The 861-nt window shown below is 39.5% G+C and overlaps 1 protein-coding gene across 1 annotated transcript in view; it reads left to right on the top strand.

Moving 5' to 3' along the window:
• LOC107678197 (myosin-10-like) overlaps nt 1-861 on the top strand; it is a 74197-nt gene that overhangs the window by 23788 nt on the left and 49548 nt on the right. The window lies entirely within an intron of this gene.

Here is an 861-nt window from a genome sequence, read left to right as displayed (position 1 = left end):
TTTTATTCTCCAGTACTGAAAACAGAACAGATAAGGGAGCTTTTGATATGCGCTGTGACGCAGCTCTCGCAGATTACCTATTTTGTTCGTTGTCTGTCATTTCGAAGCTTAAGTTGCATACGTTTTTCTTTAGTTTTAATTTGCCTAACTATCGATCTGACCCAGTAGACGCCATAATCCTACTCTGTCTCTCTCCCGTCCCGCTTTCCGGAATTTTTTTTTTTTTTTTAAATGGTGGGTGTTTACGCAGTTGGCTAGAGCAGTGCTGATTGGGGAGAACGGAGGTGCGCTCACTCTGTTGGTTAGTAAGACTGCAACTCAAGGGCAGGGCTGGCAGTCATGCATATGCTCTGGAACAGAGTAATATCGTGTCCATATCGCAGGCTCTGCGATTAGGAAATCGCAACGTCTCAAATCGATTTCGATTAATCGCACAGCCCTACTAGAATGGTGTTTAAAGGTGTTTATTTTTCGAGTTTATACAATCAGTGAACATCAAATGTAGCAGTAGCAGACAGTGGTTTAATAAATGTAACTGTATTTTGTAATATGAGATTTGTGTTTGTAAGTAGGCTGCACCAATTCTGCACTTCCACTGTGTGGAATGGAATTCTTGTATTTTGTTTCATTGCTGTAGCATTTGTGATTGAAAGAATTACTTCTATATGTAAGATTTTATTAATGTAATGTACACTACACAGGGCTCACAACATTTCAAAATCGCTGGTAGCCCTTCGGGCTGACATTCTTCAGATTTTGGTAGCCCAAAATGAATTTCAGTAGCTTGAATAAAAAAAAAAAAAAGTCATCGGCTGAACTTCACTGCGGACAAATCAGCATGATTAAAAACTTCAGTGATTG

Source organism: Sinocyclocheilus anshuiensis, unplaced genomic scaffold (genome assembly GCF_001515605.1).
Source record: "Sinocyclocheilus anshuiensis isolate Anshui unplaced genomic scaffold, SAMN03320099.WGS_v1.1 scaffold648, whole genome shotgun sequence".
Classification (NCBI taxonomy): domain Eukaryota; kingdom Metazoa; phylum Chordata; class Actinopteri; order Cypriniformes; family Cyprinidae; genus Sinocyclocheilus; species Sinocyclocheilus anshuiensis.
The sequence above is the reverse complement of the archived record's forward strand: the minus strand, read 5'-3'. Positions and strand labels throughout refer to the sequence as shown.